This window comes from Amphiura filiformis, chromosome 8 (assembly GCF_039555335.1).
Source record: "Amphiura filiformis chromosome 8, Afil_fr2py, whole genome shotgun sequence".
NCBI lineage: Eukaryota > Metazoa > Echinodermata > Ophiuroidea > Amphilepidida > Amphiuridae > Amphiura > Amphiura filiformis.
The window spans coordinates 1,651,803-1,678,735 of NC_092635.1; the positions used below are offsets into that span (position 1 = coordinate 1,651,803).

At 37.6% G+C, this 26,933-nt stretch overlaps 2 long non-coding RNA genes across 2 annotated transcripts in view; both read left to right on the forward strand.

The window, feature by feature from the left end:
• The first annotated feature begins 11,258 nt into the window (after positions 1-11,258).
• Positions 11,259-13,014, forward strand: LOC140158194 (uncharacterized). Its single transcript, XR_011859716.1, has 3 exons — positions 11,259-11,620; positions 12,004-12,364; positions 12,907-13,014. It is a non-coding gene; the product is annotated as an uncharacterized lncRNA (long non-coding RNA).
• Positions 13,015-21,936: 8,922 nt separating this feature from the next.
• LOC140158495 (uncharacterized) overlaps positions 21,937-26,933 on the forward strand; it is an 8,431-nt gene continuing 3,434 nt past the window's right edge. The window contains exon 1 of the long non-coding RNA XR_011859786.1: positions 21,937-22,035. This is a non-coding gene — a long non-coding RNA (uncharacterized lncRNA). The remainder of the gene's footprint in view (positions 22,036-26,933) is intronic.

Here is a 26,933-nt window from a genome sequence, read left to right on the forward strand (position 1 = left end):
TTCAAAAATTTTATTTGCTAAGAAAAACATAGGACAGTAACCGTATGTTCACACATGAATTGTGGTTACCCAGTTTATATGTAGTATTATTTTATTTGGGGTCAAAAGGTCATTAAGGGCCACTTCCGGTATAAAACGAAATACCTTTAAAATGCTTCTTCTTCCACAAATTACGTAGGACAGTGACGCCACTTGCACACATGCATTGTTATAACACAGTGTCTATATGGTGTACACACATTTGGGGTCAAAGGTCAGTAAGGGGTCACTTCCGGTATAAAACGATATACCTTCAAAATGCCCTTCTGCCACAAAAAGCATAGCAAAGTGATGCCACATGGACACGTGCATTGACATTAGCAAATGTCTATGGGGTTTTCATATATTTTGGGGTCAAAGGTGATTAAAGGGTCATAACACGGCTGTGTTCGTGGTCTTAGACCACAGCTAAGTCTAGTTCTTTCTTCTTTACCTAGCCGGGACACCGGCTAGGTCTTGTGATGCTATCGGATCTTTCTTTCTTCTTCTGGCAACAAATTCAAAATGCTTCTTCTCCTACATGTTACATCCTACAATGACGTCATTTGCACATATGCATCGGCTATATCCAGTGTCTATAGGATGTTCACAAATTTGGGGTCAAATGTTATTAAGGGGTCATTTCCGGTATAAAACCAAATATCATCAAAATGCTTCTTCTGCCACAAATTACATAGTACGATGATGTCACTTGCACATATGCATCGGCTATATCCAGTGCCTATAGATTATTCACAGAATTTGGGTCAAAGGTCATTAAGGGTCATTTCGGTCTGAAAGCTAAAAATATTTAAAAATCACTGTTTTTACAAATTACATAGCAGAGTGTTGTCATTAGCACACATGCATTGCTACCAACCAGGGTCTTTGGGGTGTCTACAGTTTCGGGGTCAAAGGTCATTAAGGGGTCGCTTCCGGTCAAAAACCAAAAATCATCAAATATGTTCATTTTTTTAAATCTCAAAACGTAACTAGACTAGAGTGACATTAACTTCATATATGCATTAGTGTTACCCAATGTATGCACGGTATTTTTATTTTTATGGTCAAAGGTCATTTAGACGTCATTTCCGGTTTTAAGCTAAATAACTTCAAGAATTTTTATCTCCATAACTAAGCATAGTAAATTTTTTAAATTTAAACTGTAACAATGCATTTTAGCGGTGTGTATGAGGTTTTTTTATATTGGGGTCAAAGGTCATTAAGGAGGTCAAAACGTCAAATTTGTAAAAAAATGTGTAAAATTACGGAAAAATAGCTGTATCTCAGCCTATGGAAGACGGATAAAGCCCCTACATGCTACACCATAAACTTTAAGACTGGTTTCTTCTTCTTCTATCTTCTGGCAACAAATTATGATAATATGTCCTCCCATAGAACTGCATGTTAAATGGCCAAAATAACCAGTGGGGTTTCTTTCCCTTTACCTTGTTATTTCAACTTAAAATGGACATCAACCCTTCCGGTCAGTTATTACTAATATTATATCAACATTTTGAATAAAGAATAACAAAATTAAAATTTGACGGAAATCGTACATTAAGGCTTTAAGGTAGTTTTATCGGACACCAGTAAATTATGGCCCTATTGCCATTTGACTCCAAATCTGTGACAACAGCATACCCGGTAGTATATAGACATGGTACACGTCGCGGCAAACTTAAAAGAGAGAGAGAGCTGACAGTGTCAAGACATGAGTAATCAAACCCACACGCAATTACGTTAGTCAGCCCCCGGGTCAAAGTAGGGGGCGGCAAAAACGAAGGGGCGGCAGAAGGAGAAGGGCGGCAAAAAGAAGGGCGGCGGAAGAAGAAGGGCGGCAAAAAGCATTAGTAAAGAAAAAGGGCGGAAAAAGTTGAAAAAGTATAAAAATTGTGAAAAATGGCACTCTACATTGCTTTTAGGGCGCTAGCGCCTAAAATCCTTTTTCGGGCTGTTGAGGAAGGGGTGGCCATTTTTTTTCAGCCCCCCCCCCCCTTAGGAGGGTCAACAATTTTCAGGGCCCCCTTTTTGCATCAGGCCCCCCCTTACAAGTGTTTGTGAACGGTCCCTAAACTAATTTAAATTTGATGCAATAATTAAAAACAGGATGACAAGACCCAATTTAAAAATAAATAAATATAAAGTGTTCGCTCATAGATTTAAAGATGTATGGTTCATCCAAGGGGGTGTGTGAGTGTGTGTGGAGGAGGGGGGTCCCTGGTGAAGAAATTGAAAGAAACTGAGAGAAAGTGTCTAATTATTGTATGTCTTGATTCTGGTTTATGTCGTAATGCTAACATTTTTGTTTATACTTCTATAGCACATGTATGATGATGATGATGATGATGATGATGATGATGATGATGATGATGATGATGATGATGATGATGATGATGATGATGATATCATAGGCTGGGCTAAATAAAAAAATCTCAAAAACAAGCGGAAGAACTATTATTTGTATCATCAGGAAAGTCAAATTATTACAGAAAACATGCAACCTCTTCAGTGGTGTAGCCATGATTGTTTGCGGGGGATTTTGAAAAAGTGAAATTATGAACTTTCTTGACCAGGAAAGTATAAACAGAGATATGAAGAACCTTATTTTTTTGTTGTTATGAACTTCCGTCGTTGAAAGCCTACTATCACACAATTCAGTTTTATTTTATACCTGACCTTTTTATATTCATTTAATTATTTCTTTGTTTAGTTATCATTTACTTATTTACGTGTATTATTTACTTCATCATTTCTAGCAGTACGGCTATGATTCTTCTCAGTTTTTCTTTTGCTCAATTAGATAAATCTTTTACCAATTTCACGACATCTGATGTGTGCGGGAATGGGAGGTATATGTGTGGGGTGTGTGTGTAGTGGACAATGCAGTGTTTAGTGTTATTTTACAGCCGACATCACGCATTTACGGTACATTCGGCGAAACACAAAGGGGCTGTGTGCGTGCATAGGTGCGTGGTACACAATACAATGTCTATGTGGGTACAGTGATGTGGGCGTGGTTTGGGTGAGTGAAAACAGGTTGGTGCACGCACTTGCTTTGAAAGCCATGGGAAAATTATTTTCCCAGTGTGTCTGTGGCGTTGCTCTGAACAAGACACGTTTGTGATTGCTCGTATAAAAACCTCGTATATGAGAACGTGAAATAAGAAAATTACTTGCTTGTTTTCTTATTTCTTAATTTCTTGCTTGTTTCCTTCCTTCCTTCATTCATTCATTCATTTACCCGATCAATCATTCAATCATTCATTTACTCATCTACTTCATTCTTTTATTCTTCTCATCTCTTTTCTCTGCCTTCTTTCTTTCCGTTTGAGACCTAGAAGTTGCCTAGCTTCGGGTGCCTACCCCAGGCTGTGGGGCCACATAACGTAGCCAGGACGATAACCAACTTGAGTGCAAGAACTTGATATATACTTATACTGTATACATACTTATATACTTTTATATATTATAAGAACTGATATACATTTGATTTACTGCAGTAAGTTATTGAGTAAACTTTGTTATAATTCATATTGTGAAAATTCCTCGTCCATAAAAAAGATCACGAACGAACATATGAACTTGAATAAAGAACACTATACTCAATATCACTTATAATCAGTGCTTGATATTATATTCACCCTACTGCCCGGTAGGCCTAGGCCTACTATATACGAATTTTGGTTACCTGGAAAATACCATTAAATATCTAATAACGCTGTATACTATATCACAGCTTATTTCACTACTACAAGAAATTCATTTGTATAGCGATTACAATTATACTTAAGGACAAAACTATTGTATTTGAATAAATTGAATAGGCTAGGCCTAACTAACAAATATGCCACGCAAATCGAGAAGGTCCCGTGCGATGTCGGAACAGCAGGCAAAGAAAAAACTTGGTACAAGTTTAGAAAGGCATGAAGCAGGGTTAACAAATAAGGTCTTTGGAAACTTCCATCAAGGTGATGAGCGTTTTTCCCCACTATCAAGAGCAAAACAATGCTCGTGTAACAGTTTAGCAATGCTCTGTAGTATCGAGCATGTTGAGAGCATATTGAATTCATCTCATATAGACGAAATGTTGATACATGGAGATGCCTTATATAAGACTACCGCTACCAAACTAGAAGCATGTTTTGAGCTTGCTAATGACGGAATTTTGACCAATGATCAATTGCCAACTAATTTTGCTCTTGGTAATAGCACTTACACAGTTCGGTACGAAACTGTAAGGTACGGGAGGCTTGATGACAACCCAAACATTGAACGCGACCCGCTTACTATTGAATTGGAAACATCATTTAGTATTACAAATAAGGTAATTTTCAATGTTGATTGTTACATGATGGCCATTTACAAGAATTCAGAGACAGGCGGTTTTATATTTTTTGATTCTCATTCACGAGATCAGTCTGGTTTCCCTATTGCAGACGGCACTGCCATTGCATTGTGTTTTAAAGACCTTCAATATTTGCATGCATACTTGAGTGGTTTGGCTAACAAATTGCACTTGGCTGAAAGAATGTTTTACATTATACCCATTGCTACTAATGAAGATACACATACAGAAAGTGACCCAGGGTGTTCCTTCTTTCCAACACGGACAAATGACTCATCAGATCAAGAGGATACGGAAAACACAAGCTCTCTAAATGAAATAAGTGACCCAAGTCCCAGACTCTCGAGATGGCAAACTTGGTACCAAGGGCTTTCCGAAGAAAAGAAAAGTGACCTTCTTGCCAAAAAGCGAAAACGTGCAAGAGAAGATTATGCGTCGATAGAAAGACGTGAAAGAAAGAAACAACAAGCATGTGAAGCATATCAGAATCCAGATATAGCTGAAAGAAAGAAACAACAAACACGTAAAGCATATCAGAATCCAGATATAGCTGAAAGAAAGAAACAACAAGCACGTGTACATTCACATGAAGCATACCAAAATCCAGAGAAAGGACGACGTAAACGTACTCAAGCCCGCGAAAGATCTAAAGATGCTTATAACGACCCTCAAAAGAAGGTATTAAAAATCCAGGAAAACCAATTACGTAGATCAAGAAAGCCTTCTGATATTGACACGGTAATATCACGATTCAAATTATTTTGCAAAGAAGGTATGCAGCTGGTATTTGTATGTCAAATATGTCAAAGAATTAACTTCAGACACCAGGTTAAAATACTCAGAAAAGAAAACTACAATCAACGGATTCTACTCAAAAGTCTCCCTCCTGGCATGTCCATTGAAGATATAAATGTAGTGGAAGATAGGGATGACAGCAAAACATGGATATGTAATACCTGTCATGGAAGTATGAAAGCTAAACGTATGCCAACAATAGCAACAGTTAACGGGTTGGAAATACAGGATCAGCCTCCCGAACTTTCGCATTTGAATATGCTAGAAAGGCACCTAATAGCTCCAGCAATACCCTTTATGAAGATGATATCTCTAATTAAGGGTGCTCAAAAAGGAGTTCATGGCCAGATAGTGTGTGTAAAAGCTGATGTTAACTCAGTTGCCCAAAGTTTACCAAGACTGCCAACGGACCATAGTCTGATCAGAGTAAAACTGAAAAGAAAACTGGAATATAAAGGACATCACATGTGCCAAGATGTCAATCCAAGTAAAATAAGATCAGCACTTGTTTGGTTGAAAGAAAACAACCCTGAATACGAAGATATTGACATTAACTTTGAAGCTTTTGACAACATGTTAGATGACCAGTTAATTCACAGTGACCACTCCGATGATAATGAAGATGACATACCAGATTCAGGAGATGAATGTACACAAGGTGACAGTGATACCTCCCCCAATGTCAATCATATCCAAGATAATGATGATGTTGCTAATGTTCATGACTTTGACAACGATCTCAATGATGAATCGGTCAATCATGCTGATGACAATAGTATGAATGTAGATAATGTCACTGATGAGTGTGGAGATGATACAAGTTTGCGACACTCCCATGATAGCAATGAAGACGATCATTCTGATAATGAAGATCAGACCAGAGATGACAATGTTGTTGATCGAGATAACATCCCAAGTAATGTAGTCAATGAAAATGAACATGATGTTACAAACACGTCAGCACCGCTGTATTCATTCTTACATGCTGTAGATTTTGCACAGTACGCAGCAGACAAGAGTGATAGCACTATTTTGTCAGTGGCTCCAGGACAAGGCAATAAGCCAGAACACGTTTTAGAAATGGAACCGAAGTGCTTCCCAGTAGAATTTCCAGATGGTTCTAATACGTATAACGAGAGCCGAGAACAAAAGCTTTCGCCTTCTAGATATTTCAATGCCAGGCTCTTTTCAGCTGATAATAGATTTGCCAGGAACCCGGAATATATATTCTTTGCTCTCTACTGCACAGAAGTACATCAAATTCATTCAAATGTATCTATTGCTACTAGAATAGGTTGCACAAAAACTTCAGATGGAAAAAAAATCACAGCATCTATGTTACGAGACCACGAACAGGTGAAGCAACTTATTAAAAGAGACGAAGGTTACCGATTCCTGGCTCAACTTAGAGGAACCCCTGCATACTGGGAAAAATCGAAGAAAGATATCTTTGCAATGATTCGTCAACTAGGAATTCCTACTTTCTTTGTGACATTTAGTGCTGCTGATAGACGATGGATCGAAATACATAATTCTATCCTTAAGATGTTAGGAAAACCACCAATGACACCAGAGGAACATAAGAATATGTCATGGGATGAACATTGCGATATCATCATGTCCAATCCAGTTGCAGCTGCCAAACTGTTTCAGGAAAGATTACACACATTTATCAATGACGTGATTATGTCACCAGCTAATCCTATTGGCAAAGTGAAAGACTACTTCTACAGGACAGAATTCCAGCAACGTGGCTGGCCGCATATTCACATGATTGCGTGGGTTGAAAATGCCCCCCAAATGGGTGAAGATCCAGATAATGAGGTCCTAGAATTCGTTGATAGATACATATCATGCGAAATTCCACCAGAAACTGATCCTGAATTACATGAAATTGTTACGAGTGTGCAAGTTCACAGTAAAACTCACACAAGATCGTGCAGAAAAACAGGGAAAACATGCCGGTTTAATTTTCCAAAACCACCATCAGACAGAACATTCATTTGCACTCCAACCATGCCAACAGCAGAAAGAGATGAAAATGATGAAGAACATCAGAAAACCCTAGATCGTGAAACGAAAGCAAAAAATATGCTGAACAACATTTGGGAACTTTTGCAGAATCCTGATCATGACTTTGCAGATTTTTATGACGTTCTTTGTTTAGCTGGAATTGGACAAGACGAATTTGAACAGGCACTAGAGACGCTTTCAAAGCGGCAAACCATGTACCTAAAAAGGCGTCTTGAAGACCAATGGATCAACAATTACAACCCAGACCTGATTCGCTGCTGGAATGGCAACATGGATATTCAATATGTACTCGATCCATATGCATGCGTTATGTATATTGTATCCTACATTACTAAATCAGAAAGAGAAATGGGTGACTTGCTCAGAAATGCTCAGAAAGAAGCAGCACAAGGAAACAATGATGCCATACAGCAATTACGAAAGCTTGGAAGTATCTACATCCAAAACAGAGAAGTGAGTGTCATGGGAGCAATCTACCTTATCTGCAGTATGCCTTTGCGAAATAGCACACGAAAAGTAATGTTTCTGCAAACTGCGTTAGACGGACAAAGGATATCCTTGCCTCTGACACAACTACAAGCAAATGCAGGTAATTCTGAGCAAGTATGGCAGACTACTCAAATTGAAAAATATCTTGATAGACCAAGTACGCCAAAGTACAACAACATGTGCATGGCCACGTTTTACTCAACTCACTATCAAGTGTCGGCCAAATCGGACAATATCAATAGAGACCCAGATGATAACGTAGATGATGAAACCGATGATGACGAAGCGTCTGATCGTCGTGATAAACTAATACAGTTGAACACCCATGGCATCAAGATGAAAGAACGTAAAGGAAAGCCAGCTGTCATTCGTTACCCAAGGGTATCAAAAAGAAAGACAGTGAGAGGTATCATATGAATATGCTACGTTTATACCTTCCTCATAGGAGTCCAAATATCAAGCCAGATAGTTTTCCCACCTACGAAAGTTATCATATGACTGGATACACAACTATCAACAAAGACAGACTACGAGTTAAAGACGTGGTTGAACAAAACATGTCAGAATTCGAACCGAAAACAGATGAACTAGATGAAGCGTGGGAAGTACTTCAAGAAGTAGAAAATATGGAAGATGCTTGGGCAGGAATTGCTCCACAATCTGAGCAGCAACGTATTGATGATAGATCAAAAGATGTTAGAATCGAAGACTCAGATGATGACTTAGCTGAAATTGAAGTTCCTGAACTTCAACCAGGAAATAGACCTGGCCAACGTGATGCAGGTTTACCAAGGTGTGCTATTGAAACCCGTAATCCAGATATAACTGAAGAACAGGCAGAGACTATGATGCGTCAGCTTAATGATAAACAACGACAGTTATTTAATCATGTTGCTAAATGGTGCGATGAAAAAGCCAGAAATCACAGAATAGACCCATTTCATATCTTCCTCACTGGAGGTGCAGGAACTGGAAAATCGCATGTGATCAGATGCATCAGTTACTATGCTCAAAAGAAATTTGCAACAATGACCGAGTCCGCTGATGATGTAACTGTGCTATTAATGTCACATCTTGGAACAGCTGCATATAACATTTCTGGTCAAACCATCTGCACAGCCTTAAAAACAGGTATTAGAATGGCCAAAGATTACAAACCTCTTGGAGAACAAAGTCTCAGCACGCTCCGCACAAAGTATCAACACGTACAGCTTGTAATTATAGATGAAATATCTATGGTTAGTGCTACTCAGCTATCGTACATTCACGGACGATTACAACAAATCAAAGGAACATCATACACTTCCTACTTTGGCAATGTCTCTATCCTGGCAGTAGGAGATTTCTTTCAATTACCACCAATAAGTCCACCCACACCTTTGTGTTTCCACACGAAGAACCCTTGAAAGACTTATGGAATTCACTGTTTGAGAAAGTTGAACTAACTGAAATAATGCGACAGCGGGATGATGCAATATTTGCCCAAATGTTGAACCGACTTCGCGTGCGGAAAAAAAACGAACCACTAGAAGAAGCAGACAAGGAACTCTTACGTTCCCGCATAGTTCATGAGCACATTCGGCAAGCACCTTCTGACGCGTTACACTTGTTTTACCTCAACGTGGATGTTGACAGTCACAATGAAACAAAGTTAGCTTCACTAAACACGGAAACATTTACTATCAAAGCAGAAGACGTTGACCAAAAGGGTGGCAGAGTGATCAAAGTCCACGAAACACCACATGACACATCACGTCGAAAAGACGACACATCACTTGTACCTTATCTGAAGTTAGCAGTAGGTGCTAGAACTATGCTAATAGCTAACATTGATGTTCCCGATGGTCTTTGTAATGGAGTATCTGGTACCATTAAAGGAATTGAATTCGGTAACTCCAAGAACATGCCACAGGCTGTCTATGTCAGGTTTGACAGTGACAAAATTGGAAGGAAGGCTCGATCATCACAAGTTATACCACCTGAGTATGTATCGTGTGTCGCTATAATGCCACGCAAGGAAACATTTCAATTGAAAGGAAGAAACTTCAGTACCACAAGAGAACAGATTCCATTGAAACTTGCTTGGGCTGTTACTGTTCACAAAGTCCAGGGACTGACAACTGAACAAGCTGTGATTTCTATGAAATGTTTCAAAGAATCAATGGCATACGTTGCACTTAGTCGAGTGACAACTTTAGAGGGAATGCATTTAACCAACTGTGATTTTTCCCGGATCTATTGCAATCCAGATGTAGCACGATATGTTGCAGAGATGCCTACTTGTGATCTATCCAATGCCAATCCTATGCTACCCATCGATCAGAATAAGTATTTCATAATTGCTCATCATAATATACAGAGCTTACGTCGACACATCGAAGACATGAAGAGCAATACAGAAATTAGGAAAGCACATGTTATTTGTTTATCAGAAACATGGTTGACAGACAATAGTAGCCTAGACTCTCTTGCAATAGAAGGCTACTCTTTAGAAGCAATACATTCTACTCGAGGCAGAGGTGTGGCAATTTACATTCAAAATGGTGTCAACTACACAGTAGTGCCCATTCCAAGCGATGTATGTGATGCACTTGCAATTAGGACACATGGAAACACAAACATGCTAATTACCGTCATATACAAACCCGTTGGAACTAGTACAGGGACATTTTGTACAGAAATGAATAACATCACTGCACAAACTGATTTACTTGATACAGATTATACAGTCTTTGTTGGCGACTTCAATCACAATTTAATGGGAGGTAGAGCAAATGAGTTCCAGTCCTTAAGCCAATACCATCAAGTTATCACAGATCCTACCACGGCTGGTGGCACTCTTCTTGATCATATCTATGTAAAACCATGTCCTGCATTATATTATGCACAGGTACTTAATACGTATTATTCATATCATAATCCGACTTTCATCGCATTTTAGGTATCAGTAATCTGGGAATCGATACCCATAGGCCTATACGAAGAAGTACCCACATCTGCAGCATCACATCTGTATAATTTAGTGCAATGTCTGAAAATTAACCTATAGTAATTATTTAGTGCAATTTATAAATATGTAGTGCAATATTTAATGCAATGTCTGAAATTGAACCTCGGAATTGAACCTGTATAAATTATTATGTGCAATCTGTAGCATTTTATATAGGACGTTTCGTGCAATGTTTGGTTTCCAATATTTGAAAGTAAATCTTTAATATTTAGTACAACCTGTATATTTAGCAAGTTTATAGTGCAATATTTAATGCAATAAATTCAATATTTAGTATACAATATGTGAAATTAAACCTATAATACTTAACATGCTTAGTGAAATATGTAATGCAATATAGTTTAGTGAAAGTTATATTTGCGCGTATTAGTGCGCCTATAACAAATCCTACTTCATATGAAAATGTAAGCAAAATGTCAGCCTGAATTATCAATAAAATAAACGGATATTTTATTTCTATCCCTCTCAAAGATAATAGTAGCTCTGAAATGTCAAGAACAGGAACAGGGTAGTGGAAATTACTCCACTACCCCCCCCCCCCTCCCTTCCATTCACCACCGCCGCGCCACAACGAGACCCCATCACCTGGCAAGAATTTTAGCCTTGAAGCGGCAGAAGGAGTATAGGCAACATCTCACGTATAACAACCACAGACATATCGGCTCAGCTCCCAGGGGACATGGCACAGTCGACAGCTTTGGTATCGCACGATGCTATATACGATCTTCTACCTCATCGGACAGAAGAAGGTCACACCAAGACTATGGAATATTACAACGGGGCAGGTCATCGAGTTGTCATTTCAAGACGATCGACCAAACATGCTACAAACATTGACAATAACATACTGGAATGAGATTTGAGGATGAAATTCTGTTTCGACGCATGCAGTACCAAGAAAACAATGGCCAATTTACATGTATGTTGTAAGTACATTTTGAATATGTTGACTGATATGACTTAATAACCCATTTAATACCAAGACCAATTCCGGGAGTTAAAACTTACAAAATACTCTTTCTTTTAATATTCAATGAATAGTCCAACTGCAGCCCTGATTAAAACCTTAAACAGTATAGAGGCTGCAATGACCATTATACTTCGTTGTTTTGATTAATAAAAATCATAGATACAAAAAGAATTACATTGTCCATTTCCAAAACTAAAATGAATCTCTTCATAAAATAGCCTGTGTCTTCAGAGATACCACTGTAATCTTAGATTTGTTCTCATTAAACAAATTATATTTGTGTCCAAATCCCTGATATTGGTTAAAATTTTATATTACATTTACCATTTTTTTTTGCAGGTTTCGTTAAAGGTTTTCCAGACCAACACACGTCCATGGGACCAGGGCTAAGCCTATAGAACTTCATATGAACCAGACCAAGGCCTTATCATGAATATAGGTCCTATAATATATAGGCCTACTAGGCGACAAACTTGATGAGAATTCGGTCAATATATGTCCCTATGTTAGCCTTTCCACGTTTACGGAATATGCGAAGTAAGTCTTCAAATTGGGATTTCAAGATCATTCAAGAAAATCTGTCACAAAAGAATAACCAAAGATTCGAGGAATGTTTTACAAATCAGACTTTCGAGGACCAAATTCCTATAGCACATCAGTACCAAGACTTAAAACCCAGCTTGATCTGCAAAAATATTTTGTAAGTACACTTTTCATTTGATTAATTACAGTTATAATTGATTGATATGATTAATTCCTCAGTGAAACCTTCAAGACATCCAGTTTCTTTTCAAGGTCAATAAAAAATGTTGACCAACTTTTCGAAATTTCCACCAAAAGTCATCAAGAAATGCTAAATTTTGCTCAAATATCTTTTTGTGAAGTTGATCCTAGATACTTCTAATTTTTAATAATTTTTTTTGGATTTTCTCAAGAAATTAGCATTTTTACCCAAATGTGACCTCCTAGATGGATTCATCAAGTCCTTTCTATTAAAATATGTATATCTTTTATCAGTTTAGCAGTTATGAGGCACAACATTTTCCATAATTCCAGTGTTAAGACCAGTACCACCTTTCAGTGACTAGATATTGAAAACATGGAATATTCGCGGGCATGTTCGACATGTTGAACTAATTCGGATGACTCTGGGATGACCATTGATTTTCATTCATTCATTGGAAATGTTTATTGTCTGAAAAAATTATTTCTATTTTTGTTTTTCTATCATTTTCTTTGCAGCATCTTTCGCAAACACCACCGGCGGAATCCGCCTGAATCCACTAAGGGTCGTGTATGCACTAAAGTTGGTTATCAAAATAGCTTTAAATAGCAACAATGAACGTGGCAAGGAACAATATGAATTTAAAAGGATTTTTACCATTGGAATTTATATATAACTTTTAAATAGTAAAAATATGCCGTGACCCGTCCACCATTAAGTTAGGCAACAGGTTACGGCGACCAAGAGCCAGGACTTGCCGCTGAAAGCGCCCGTCAAACTCGGATAATAACCCATGTATATCCTGACCAAAATCCAGAAGACTGAACTGCATCTGATGGAGTGCGAGCGCGGTTATGGATCTATTCTGGAAACTAGACTTTCTAACCTGGAATTACTTTTGTGCTTCAATTTGCTGAATGGATTTCTTGTGCTTTTGAGCTTGAATATGTCGGACAGAGCCTGAGACTAGAACAAAGCAGTGTGTGGACTTTTGCAGTAATTTTGTTTCGGAAACAGTTTTACTACATGCATGGGAATGATTTCCTATGCTGGAATATATTTCGTGTTTGTTTCCTGAACGGACATTAGAATCATGGAAGCTAAAAGGTGAGCTTGTATTCTACGTCATAAACGTTCGCACTTCTTTTTACCTGAGTGCTATTTGCCTATTTCTGCTTTGAAATAATTATAAACTATGGTGAATGACATTTGCACCGGGGACGAAAAGTATCTATTCTGGCCACAGCCGAGTGTCTGTAGCCCACGTCCAGCGTCTGTTGTTATTTTAACAAATGTATCTTTTTTGTATCTAACTCTGTACTTAGAAATTTTGTTACTAATCTTTTAAGATACAGCTGTATATTTCACGTGATCCTATTGAATGTAATAATTACATTGAATGACTTGTAAAATGTTGGTTGATATTAAAGACCCATTCAGTGATTTGCTCATTCAGAAGATTATTATCAAAATTCAGTTATTTACACCATTGTTAGTAGCATACGTGTGCTAACATAGACTGCAAGTGGTTGAGCCAAAAGCTGTGTATTCAAGACAAAATATGACATTTTACATGAAAATGTAATTTCTCTATAGCTCCATTTCGCTCGGATGACTGCATGGGACTTTTAATGTCATTAAACTGAATAATTTTTTCTAAAGCCATGCTTTATTTTATGAAACTTTGATAAGGTTGTAAAAAAACTGTACATCTTGATATGAGACTGGGAAAACAAAAAAAATTGTTTTGCACATGTTTTGTAAATATTTTGCGATACATTTTGTCATAAAACAAGCAAAATAATTATGTAAAATCAGCTGTTTTGATTTTGTTATATTTTTCGATGACTATGTTCACAGACCATCTGCGAGAGTTAATTTTTTTAGAGCATTGCTATGTGCGCGGTGCGTTTGTGCATATATAAGGTCTAGTAACCTACGGATAGTATTGTCTGGGGAAATGATGTACACCTGTGTTTTGGTACACCACTCCCGTAGTTATGGGCGCACCATTTGATACTCAGGAGGGGACGTGGAAGTTTTTAACAAAAAACCTCCCCCACTAGTGAGTGAATGAAATATAAAATTCTATTTAGCTGTGTATCAAATGCTGCGCTCCTATTTATGTCACAAACAAGGGTGTTTTTGAAATTATAAGGTGCACTTCTCAGAAATGGGTTTGGTGTATGTGTATAATGTACAAATTGGTATCAATCGGTCTTCTTATTCTCTTTGTTCTTTTGCTCCTGATTGTAAACAATTAGTGCTTGAACATAATCCTTCACAGGCAACGATGACAAACTTTGTATAATACATAATTACATTACTCTTGACAAATTACAGATTCCCAACAAACATAAAACTAAAACCTTTATAATCCAAAACAATTCTATAAAGTGTTGATAACTATAATTATGTAACTGTGATAAAAGATAAGAAAACGTGTGCTAAATTGCTTGCACCAGAAAATTTTAGTTTTAAATATGTAATTTTCTGTTTGTTTTGAAAATGTTATGCATTATTATTAAATTCACATGTAGAACGTTGCATTTCACTCAGTTTTCTACGCGCACGGCATGCATGTCCAGACGGGGTCTCCCCATCCAGAAATAGCCTGATACCCCGCCTGATACCCGGTACCCTCCTTTCATCTTTTCGCTTCCGACTGTCATGCGTAGTCCTGGATCGTATTCACCATTTTGCTCTGATCTTTGCCGCGATACGTACCGATGTATGCGCCGCATTACTCGGGGACCGTGTATACTGAACTTGTTTACAGTCATCAGCGAAACTTAAAGTTATGGGCGGGGCTAAAACATTGCCGCTGCAATAACAACAAACAAACAAGTTCGTATCCGACGGGTTCCTGTAGCGTGTACCATGTGTAGGAGTTGTAAATCGGTCCCAATGCGGATTTTGATTTTCAAAATGTTGGGAAATAAGTGTGATTTTACTTTTAATTTTACAATTAAATCAACAACTTGTCAACACTCACCAAAATTTTCATCGGATTTTGGCAAAATTTAAAGCAAATTCCCATTTTCAACTGTGATGTAGGCCTACATGGTTACTGAGAAATGTGTATTATTATTATTATTATTATTAGTGTTATTATTATTATTGTTATTATTATTATTATCATTTTATTATTATCAAATATTATTATTACTGTTGTTGTTACATTTCAATTCCGTACAAATGACTGATTAAATGTACCAAAGACATTTATCACAGAAAATCATACTCATGTATTCTTTGTATTCTGTTTGTTGTAGTTTTTATGTAGGCCTATCGCAATATCTGGTATACAATGTATTTTACCAAAACAGAACTCATTATTTACCATGATAGATCATGTCATGTGAGGGTAGTGACTTCCGGTCAAAAACCAAAAATGAATTTTGTTTATTTCGAAAAGTAAACAGGAAATTGACTTTGCTTTCACATATGCATTGCTACTATCCAGTGCCTGCAGTAGATTTTTAGATTCGGGATCAAAGGTCATTAAGGGGTAACATGTTGAAAATATTTATGACCCCAAAGGTCAAAGTTAAGCGGTCAAAGGTCAAACTTTAAGACTGGCATTTCCGGCCCGGCTAGGTCCAGATCTGTAGCCAGATCTAGTTACCTAGCCGGGACACCGGCTAGGTCTTGTGATGCTATCGGATCTTTCTTACCTAGCCGGGACACCGGCTAGGTCTTGTGATGCTATCGGATCTTTCTTCTGCTTCTTTCTGGCAACACGTGCGTGACTTGCCACGTTTCGCCCTAGCTCTGTTATGCTTTGACCGATTTTGACTATACTTGGTCGCAAACACCACTGACCATGTCCCCACATGTGACATGACATTGAACTCCATTTGACCTTTGACCTGCTCACAATGGCAAAATGCGATTTTACTCTAAAATGCTTCTTCTTCCACAAATAACATGTGATGGTGACATGCTTAGGTCATGTGACTTGACTTTGGTCGGTGTCTATAGGGTGTTCACAGATAAGGGGTCAAAGGTCATTAAGGGGTCATTTCCGGTCTGAAAGCTAAAAATATTCAAAAAATCACTGCTTTTACAAATTACATAGCAGAGTGTTGTCATTAACACACTTGCATTGCTACTAACCAGGGTCCTTGGGGTGCTTACAGTTTTGGGGTCAAAGGTCATTAAGGGTCGCTTCCGGTCAAAAACCAAAAATCATCAAATATGTTCATTTTTTATATCTCAAAACGTAACCAGACCAGAGTGACATAAACTTCATATATGCATTAGTGTTACCCGATGTATGCACGGTATTTTTATTTTTTGGTCAAAGGTCATTTAGACGTCATTTCCGGTTTTAAGCTAAATAACTTCAAGAATTTTTATCTCCATAACTAAGCATAGTAGATTTTTAAATTTAAACTGTAACAATGCATTTTCTCGGTGTATATGAGGTTTTTTTTATAATTGGGTCAAAGGTCATTAAGGAGGTCAAAACGTCAAATTTGCAAAAAAATGTGTAAAATTACGGAAAAGTAGCTGCATCTCAGCCTATGGAAGACGGATAAAGCACCTACATACTACAGTGATGCACCATTAATGGTGTGAGATGTCCATAATAGCCGGTCAAAGGTCAAACTTTAAGATAAGACTGGCATTTCCGGCCGGGCTAGGTCCAGATCTGTAACCAGATCTAGTTCTTTCTTCTTCTTTCTTCTTCTTCTGGCAACAAATTTCAAAATGCTTCTTCTCTTACATGTTACATCCTACAATGACGTCACTTGCACATATGCATCGGCTATATCCAGTGTCTATAGGGTGTTCACAGATTTGGGGTCAAAGGTCATTAAGGGGTCATTTCCGGTATAAAACCAAATATGTTCAAAATGCTTCTTCTTCCACAAATTACATGTGATGGTAACATGCTTAGGACATGTGACTTGACTTTGAACGGTGTCTATAGGGTGTTCACAGATATGGTGTCAAAGGTCATTAAAGGGTCATTTCCGGTCTGAAAGCTAAAAATATTCAAAAAATCACTGTTTTTACAAAATACATAGCAGAGTGTTGTCATTAGCACACATGCATTGCTACTAACCAGGGTCTTTGGGGTGTCTACAGTTTTGGGGTCAAAGGTCATTAAGGGGTCACTTCCGGTCAAAAACCAAAAATCGTCAAATATGTTCTTTTTTTTTATCTCAAAACGTAACCAGACCAGAGTGACATAAACTTCATATATGCATTAGTGTTACTCGATGTATGCACGGTATTTTATTATTTTGGTCAAAGGTCATTTAGACGTCATTTCCGGTTTGAAGCTAAATAACTTCAAGAATTTTTATCTCCATAACTAAGCATAGTAGATTTTTTTTATTTATACTGTAACAATGCATTTTCTCGGTGTATATGAGGTTTTTTTTTTTTTTTGGGGTCAAAGGTCATTAAGAAGGTCAAAACATCAAATTTGCAAAAAAAATGTTTAAAATTACGGAAAAGTAGCTGTATCTCAGCCTATGGAAGACGGATGAAGCCCCTACATGCTACAGTGATGCACCATTAATGGTGTGAGATGTCCATAATATCAATCACTGACATCAAATAATAGCCGGTCAAAGGTCAAACTTTAAGACTGGCATTTCCGGCCCCGGCTAGGTCCAGATCTGTAGCCAGATCTAGTTCTTTACACAGCCGTGACGTTAGTCGCGGCTGTGTCTTTTTTCTTACAGGTTCTTACACAGCCGTGACGTTAGTCACGGCTGTGTCTTTTTTCTTACAGGTTCTTCTTCTTCTTTACACAGCCGTGACGTTAGTCACGGCTGTGTCTTTTTTCTTACAGGTTCTTCTTCTTCTTTCTTCTTTCTTTCTGTCAACCATTACATTTGCTCTAGCACTCAAACGCTTACATCGATTTTGACCTAACTTGGTCACAATGATCATTGACCGTGCCCCTACATGTCACATGAAACTTGTGGGGTCAAAGGTCATGCAGGGTCACAGGGGTCAAAAACGTGATTTCAACTAAAAATGCATCTTCTCCCACAACTTACGTTGGACAGTGACCCCACTTGCACACATGCATTGTTATTACCCAGTGTCTATGTGGTGTACACAGATTTGGGGTCAAAGGTCATTAAGGGGTCACTTCCGGTATAAAACGAAAAACCTTCACACATTTTTATTAGCTAAGTAAAACATAGCACAGTAACGGTATGTTCACATATGATCTGCAGTCACCCAATGTATATGTGGTATTTTTTTTATTTGGGGTCAAAGCTCATTAAGGGGTCACTTCCGGTATAAAAAGAAATACCTTTAAAATGCATCTTCTTCCACAAATTATGTGGGACAGAGACACCACTTGCACACATGCATTGTTGTCACCCAGAGTATATGGGGTGTACACAGATTTGGGGTCAAAGGTCATTAAGGGTCACTTCCGGTATAAAACGAAATACCTTCAAAAATTTTTATTAGCTAAGTAAAACATGGGACAGTAACGGTATGTTGACACATGATCTGCAGTCACCCAATGTATGTGTGGTATTTTTTTATTTTGGGTCAAATCTCATTAAGGGGTCACTTCCGGTATAAAATGAAATACCTTTAAAATGCATCTTCTTCCACAGATTATGTAGGACAGTGACGCCACTTGCACACATGCATTGCTATTACCCAGTGTCTATGGAATGTACACATATTTGGGGTCAAAGTTCATTTAGGGGTTACTTCCGGTATAAAACGAAAAACCTTCAAAAATTTTTATTTGCTAAGAAAAACATAGGACAGTAACGGTATGTTCACACATGAATTGTGGTTACCCAATTCATATGTGGTATTTTTTTTATTTGGGGTCAAATGTCATTAAGGGGTCACTTCCGGTCTGAGACGAAAACCTTCAAAATGCCCCTTCTGCCACAAATAACATGGCAAAGTGATGCCACGTGCACACATACATTGACATTAGCCAATGTCTATGGGGTTTTCATATATTTTGGGGTCAAAGGTCATTAAGGGGTAACAACACGGCTGTGTTCGTGGTCTTGGACCACAGCTAAGTCTAGTTCTTTCTTCTTTCTGTCAACCATTACATTTGCTCTAGCACTCACATGCTTACATCGATTTTGACCTAACTTGGTCACAATGATCATTGACCATGCCCTACATGTCACATGAAACTCGTGGGGACAAAGGTCACGCAGGGGTCACAGGGGGCATAAACGTGATTTCCACCCAAAATGCATCTTCTCCTACAACTTACGTAGGACAGTGACCCCACTTGCACACATGCATTGTTATAACCCAGTGTCTATGTGGTGTACACAGATTTGGGGTCAAAGGTCATTAAGGGTCACTTCCGGTATAAAACGAAAAACCTTCAAAAATTTTATTAGCTAAGTAAAACATAGCACAGTAACGGTATGTTCACATATGATCTGCAGTCACCCAATGTATATGTGGTATTTTTTTTTACTTGGGGTCAAAGCTCATTAAGGGTCACTTCCGGTATAAAAAGAAATACCTTTAAAATGCATCTTCTTCCACAAATTATGTGGGACAGAGACGCCACTTGCACACATGTATTGTTATTACCCAGTGTCTATGGGGTGTACACATATTTGGGGTCAAAGGTCATTAAGGGGTCACTTCCGGTAAAAAACGAAATATCTTAAAAATGTTTTATAAGCTAAGTAAAACATGTGACAGTAACGGTATGTTCACACGTGATCTGCAGTCACCCAGTGTATATGTGGTATTTTTTCATTTGGGGTCAAATCTCATTAAGGGGTCACTTCCGGTATAAAACGAAATACCTTTAAAATGCATCTTCTTCCACAGATTCTGTAGGACAGTAACGCCACTTGCACACATGCATTGTTATTACCCAGTGTCTATGGGGTGTACACAGATTTGGGGTCAAAGGTCATTAAGGGGTCACTTTCGGTATAAAACGAAAACCTTCAAAATTGTTTATTTGCTAAGAAAAACATAGGACAGTAACGGTATGTACACACATGAATTGTGGTTACCCAATTCATATGTGGAATTTTTTATTTGGGGTCAAATGTCATTTAGGGGTCACTTCCGGTCTGAGACGAAAAACCTTCAAAATGCCCCTTCTGCCACAAATAACATGGCAAAGTGATGCCACGTGCACACATACATTGACATTAGCCAATGTCTATGGGGTTTTCATATATTTTGGAGTCAAAGGTCATTAAAAGGTCACAACACGGCTGTGTTCGTGGTCTTAGACCACAGCTAAGTCTAGTTCTTCTTCTTTCTTCTTTCTTTCTGTCAACCATTACATTTGCTCTAGCACTCACATGCTTACATCGATTTTGACTTAACTTGGTCACAATGATCATTGACCATGCCCCTACATGTCACATGAAACTCGTGGGGTCAAAGGTCACGCAGGGGTCATAGGGGTCAAAAACGTGAATTTAACTCAAAATGCATATTCTCCTACAAATTACGTAGGACAGTGACGCCACTTACACACATGCATTGTAATTACCCAGTGTCTGTAAGGTGTGCACAGATTTGGGGTCAAAGGTCATTAAGGGGTCCTTCCGGCATAAAACGGAATACCTTCAATTTTTTTTATTAGCTAAGGAAAACATAGGACAGTAACGGTATGTTCACATATGAGTTGCAGTTACCCAATGTATATGTGGTATTTTTTTTATTTGGGGTCAAAAGGTCATTAAGGGTCACTTCCGGTATAAAACGAAATACCTTTAAAATGCATCTTCTCCCACAAATTACGTAGGACAGTGACACCACTTGCACATATGCATTGTTATTACCCAGTGTCAATGTGGTGTACACATGTTTTGGGTCAAAGGTCATTAAGGGGTCACTTCCGGTATAAATCGAAATATCTTCAAAAAATTTTATTAGCTAAGAAAAACATAGGAGAGTGCTGGTATGTTCACACATGAATTATGTTTACCCAATGTATATATGGTATTTTTTTATTTGGGGTCAAAGGTCATTAAGGGGTCATTTCCGGTATAAAACGAAATACCTTTAAAATACATCTTCTCCCACAAATTACTTAGGACAGTGATGCCACTTACACACATGCATTGTTATTACCCAATGTCTATGGGGTGTACACAGATTTGGGGTCAAAGGCCATTAAGGTGTCACTTCCGTTATAAATCGAAATATCTTCAAAAAAATTTATTACCTAATAAAAACATAGGAGAGTGATGGTATGTTCACACATTAATTGTGTTTACTCAATGTCTATATGGTATTTTTTAATTTGGGATCAAATTTCATTAAGGGGTCATTTCCGGTATAAAACGAAATTCCTTCAAACAATTTTCTTAGGTAAGAAAAACATAGGAGAGTGATATGGTATGTTCACACATGAATTGTTATACCCAATGTATTATGTGGTATTTTTTTATTTAGGGTCAAAGGTAATTTAGGAGTCACTTCTGGTATAAAATGATGATAGATGAGTGACATGTAGGCCTAACGCCATTTCACCTGCGACAGGGGTGCTCCTCTTGAAAACGGGCTCTCCTTGACTCCTTCTAGCACATGATACTGTTACAATGGCAGCCTACACTCAGTATCGGTATCGCGATCGACATGTCCACAGAAATGGGCACTTTTGGAAGGTATTAAACATGTTAAAGGACCCAAGCCTGGCGGTGAGTGTTGACTAATAATATTCTAAGGTCATATCATGTATAATATTGAGAACCGATTGCTAATTGTAGAGGTTTAGACGCGTAAAAAAGTTAGCATGTGATTGTGAATCGAATCACCATGATCACGCAACAATCAATCATGACAATTCACATACCGGGGTATATGCATGTGCAATTGTGCATATATATATGGCCATAATGGCCAAGGTTTGTTTTGGGACCAGATTTAGGGGCCGTCCATAATTTTCGCCATTTTCACTTACGTACAAAGCGTACGTAACTTTTTACCCCCTCCCTCCCTCGAGTTACGTACAAATAAAATGGCGAAGGATTTCCATGACTACTAATAGCAAAATTGAGAGGTTGGCTTGGGGTTGTGGTTAGAGTTTAGGTTAGGGTTATATTACGCGTTACGGTGATCCAGGAGGACAGTTAGTTCTGGATTAACATGATTAATATTTTTACAGATAAGTTGAGAAATGCTAAAAGAATTCCTTTTAAACCTTATATTCATGAAAACGAAAGCCATCAATAAATTAAAACATAGCTTTAAAAAATGCAACCTGAATCTAACTAAATGACTAATGCACTCCAAAATCTGCTGAACATCCTATACTCTCTTTTCCACTTTAATAGAACTCCCGGGATCAAATCATATATAGAGGGAACCAGGGGGACATCCCTTTGACATGTTTGGTGTATGGTATTTGGTATTTTGGTATGAAATAAATTGAGCATAATGTAAAATAGGACCACTGCTTCTGCATATTAGACTCAACATTACATGTAAAGCGAAAATCATTTTTTGCATATGTTAAAGAAATTGTTAAAACAAATTGAACAATTTTAGGTCAATTGGTTATATAAAATATTGGAAAATACCATAATAATTTTCACTTTAATTTTTTTATTGCTCAAACAAATCGCCATTTTTCTTACGTACACATGCCCAGGATTTTTACCCCTGCCTCCCTCTTACGTACGCTTTAATACGTAAGTAAAAAATGGCGAAAATTATGGACGGCCCCTTAGTACAAGGAACTTATTCGATGTCCTCAATTCACAAACTGATACTATCTGTCCAGATTGCGATTGTGTCCCGGGCAGGGTTCGAAATTTTGGTTTTCCGGTTGCCCGGGACAACTAATTAAGTCGCCGGACAACCAAAAATACTCATTCGGTTGTCCGCTGGACAACCATAAATCTAGCAAAAAGTCATATTTGTAGGCCTACGGACAACCAAAAACTTAGACGGACAACCAGAAATTGTATTCTGGTTGTCCGTGGGACAACCATTTATTTTTCCTAAATTCGATCACTGGTCCCGGGGATTGTGTTATTGGCATGTTTGGACCAAAGTGCGATTAAAGCCATGATATTATAACATTTGCTGAGGAGGACGCCCTCACTGATTTTTTAAAATTCGTTTTTTTTTTACATAATTATATTGTACTTTATTAAACCAATATACCCTGCTTAAATCAAGACTCTAGGTGCTGTAGTTTTGTCAAAATCCGAGATTTTGAATAAAACGATGGAACCGTCGTTTTATTATTACGATGGAATTATTAGTCGAGCGCATACCATACATGTACACAATGTTCATAACACACAGTATGTACACGGCGTGCGGGACGCCGGACGGTGATCTACACAACAAAGGGTCGTACCATAACATGACCGAAGGAGTGGTACGTATCAATTGGCGACATATACATGTAGGTATCCCAGGCAAACCTTAGTTAACACATTTGCTAGTCAGCCAAATTCGCAGACAATGTCAATGCATATTTACATTGAAATTTAAAACAACTGGCCGAAGAAGGAAACCTACATAAATATGTTTTCTATACTTCACTTGACCCAAATATATGATTTTTTATGGTGATCAGACAATTGCACATGAAATTTTAGAGGAATTTGATAGCAGTTCCATTAAAAAAAGCTGCTACCGGTATCATAATGAGACTAAGATCTAGAAACACCCCCAAAATGCCGTTTTGGGGAATTTTGCTAGCTGAATCTTTTTGATGAAAGTCAATCTTTGACAAGATGTAACTTTGCTACGGAAAGTGCTATGAAAAAAAGGTTTTCGATTTTGGCTTTGTTTACTCAAGGGCTTTAATTATATAAAATGATACCGTTTGATGGCAAATTTGAATTCACCTAGCATACCTACTATGACATATGCACTGGTACAGTGGTAGTAAATTCCAATTAACATTTTATGGCAAAGAAATGCTGATCTATTTTGTATGAAAATGTTATACATGTAATATGGCTTTAACTGTGTTATTAATGCATGCAATGCATCTAGAACCTTTTATATTGAAGTGAAGTAATTTTGATAGCTGGACATGATTAGTACAACAAGTCATACCTAGAATATTTTCTCAATTTGAATTTGATCCTTTCTAGGTATGACTGCTTTTACCGTAAAAATTTGCATCAATTCTCGATGTCATGATATGTGCGCCACGTTTTTTAGGCTCCGGCCCGATTGACGAGACGACATAGACGAGAGCAACTCAGCTGGTAACCAGCAGTGCAGCGAACCTGTGCAGTATCGCTCTGCTATTCAATTGCGTGGTGCATGGGTGACATGTATTTTCAATGTAAAAATTAAATGCCTATACAGTGAGTACGGTGATCCACCCAAAATAAAAAAAATCACTGTATAGATCCTGTACTAGCTGGACATGCAGCTGGATACAGGATAGTAAACGAATGTCGGAATGACTGTATTTGGGATATCACATGAGTTTGCACACATGTCATACGTACATTGTGTATGTGGTCGCATGTCAGAAGGTGGTCCATTTTGCATTACAGGCCAAAAACTTACCAAAAAATGATTTTTGGATATTTTGGAGGTTATGACCCTTTTTATTAATCAACATGACTTTTGAAGAAAAAATATGTTCCGTTTTTGCGAAAACAGACAGTTTCCGCCTAATTAAAGGGGTAACCCTATTGGTTTTGGATATGGATTGTCTTTAAAATTACAATATCAAATATCGCCTCCTTTATGCTGCTTTGTGAAAAACGAGAGCATTTTCAGCGTAAATGTGAATAAATAGCCAAATTTGCAATCCAATACCTTGGTATCGTGAATTGCAAGGCAATGAAATGCTTTGTACAATGCCCGGCCCGTATTGAACGGAAAATGTTTTTTTTCATCGTTTCAGAAAAAAGGAAACAAAATATATTTCCCCTTGCAATATGTACATTTCAAATGAATATAAAAAAGTTTGGGTTAAAAATGGAGAGAAAAAAACCCTTCAGAGACCGGGTTTTGAACCGGGTACCTCGGGTCGGGTAACACCACGCTTACTGCAGCCGTTTTCATAACTATATACGGCGTACCGTCTTGCGGTGACTGATATTTCGTTCATAATTCCCTCCCAGAATTCCAAAGTATTTACCATTGTTTACAAACTGGTATACCTGTAAACCGCTGTGATTCATGATTTCTCGAAATACATCGACTTGGAGCGTCAAATTTCAGGATAGTAATGAGAAAAATAGTATCTATTATGTGATACCAAAACCTCATCAACAATGAAAAAAAATCGGGGGATGATGCTGTCGATCGGGTTACGGACCTTTAATGTACAGGATTCAATGTAAATTTGAAACTTTAAATGCATTTTTCTCCTTTTCGACTATTATCAGAGCAATTTACATTGCACATCATTGAAATAGAGTGTTTGGAATATTTTGTAACAGAATATGTTCCAAACATGATTGTGAATATCTTGGAGTCAATAAATGACTCTTTCAATAAAAGCGTAGATACAGGGTGTGTAAAAAGTACATGAAATTAATTATTTTTTGAATTTTTAAGGACAAGTTGCTAACACTTCAACCTACTCAATTTTGAATGCAAATTTTGAATTTGTCAGCAAATTTCACCCCAGAAAATGTATACTTTTAGCATAGTAGGGTGACTAATAAGCGTGCTATGGCAAAATGCTGTTTCTTCAAATTCAATATTAGAAAACAATAGAATACATAAGGAATTACAAGTGCATTCCATGCAAATGAACATACCACTTTACAAGTACTGATACTGAAAATGTTTAAATGTTTCAGAACAATACTCTGATGTGTTACTCACAATTAAATACTTAAAACAGCTCCTTATAATATATATTGTTTAAAATATATTTGTAAAACATGTCTGGGTATGACAAAAAACAATATTCCCATTCACTCAGTACACTCAACCTCCTCCTGACCCACCTGCTCCTGACCCACCTGCTCCTCCACCCCTGCAATTTCAAATTTATGTAAACTGCTGCCATTTTTTTGTTTAAACTTCTGTTTCATTGACATTTTCCAAAATTTTTACCCCATCCTTCAGCTTTAAAATGAGACCTCATCTAGCTCAATAGGACAAGGGGTTGTTGCAGTATAACATTTTTCATTCCGCCCCTTTTTTCCCCCTCTTTTTACATAATGTATGGTCTAAATTTTTTTTTATCCCCTCTACATGTCCTAAAAAAGAAACCAAAAATATATGTCATTAACAGTGGCGTAGATTTCTTTTTGACATGGGGGATAGAGTTGGAGAAAATTTCTTGAAGTCTACATTTGTAATTGCACCTTTTGGTTGCAATTTCCAAAATAAGTTCATGGTACAAATGCGCCAAGCGCATGAAAAATTTTGCCATATTAAAGCTAGATTGGCGATACATGTATAGGCCTATGGTACAAAACTGGAATGAATTAGTGTGAAGTACAAAAAAAAAAAAAAAATTGGCACTTTTAAGTTAAAATGACCAAATTGCACAAATATGGGGTTAATTTGGTCACAAACCCATATAGGCCTACAGGCGTCAACATTGGGGGATGATTGTATGCCCCACCCCAAATTTCAAAATATTTTTTTTTTA